Source organism: Octopus bimaculoides, chromosome 1, assembly GCF_001194135.2.
Source record: "Octopus bimaculoides isolate UCB-OBI-ISO-001 chromosome 1, ASM119413v2, whole genome shotgun sequence".
In the NCBI taxonomy this organism is placed as follows: Eukaryota; Metazoa; Mollusca; class Cephalopoda; order Octopoda; family Octopodidae; genus Octopus; species Octopus bimaculoides.
Genome location: NC_068981.1, coordinates 91,280,992 through 91,281,809, shown reverse-complemented (window position 1 = coordinate 91,281,809; position 818 = coordinate 91,280,992).

The following is an 818-nucleotide window of genomic DNA, read 5'->3' as shown; positions in this document are numbered from 1 at the left end:
TGTGTGTGTGTGTGTGTGTGTGTGTGTGTGTGTGTGTGTGTGTGTGTGTGTGTGTGTGTGTGTATGTATGTCTATATATATATGCATACTTCATATGTGCTTGTGTGTGTGTGTATACGATATAGGATCAATGAGCAGATAAGAGAGCGTTAAATATTTTCGCGACTGGGAAGGCATAGCAGGAGAACGAGATGTCCAGGTTTTTAAAAGATAGAAATACAGGGAGATACTCTCGAAGAAAAAGGCAATTACACACATACATCGAGAGATAGAGATTGATCGCAGTATGAAATATCTTATTAGTTTCATGTTTAATGTGTCAGTATATACTTTATTGGCGAACGTATGCTGTACATGCCTTTCTCTTTCTCTCTCGCTCCCATTGTCTCTCTCTCTCACTTTACCTCTCTCTCTCTCTCTCTCTCCCATTGTCTCATTCTCTCACTTTACCTCTCTCTCTCTCTCTCTCTCTCCCATTGTCTCTCTCTCTCACTTTACCTTTCTCTCTCTCCCTAAATATATATATCGATTTGTCTACCTGTTATCTGACTCTAACCATCAGCACGAACGCACACATGTACATGCACACACTCATGTATATAACCGTGTATCAATATGCGTACGAATGTATGCGTCATCTCTGTACGTATGACTTCCTTTTATATTTTATTATTGTCTCCTTTGTAGTATTGGTAATTTTTGTCGAAATCGCAAAACCATATTTAAATAGCGAATGTGCAGAAACAGGTAGAACTGATATATAATATCACCTTCTCTCTCTCTCTCTCTCTCTCTCTCTCTCTCTCTCTCTCTCTCTC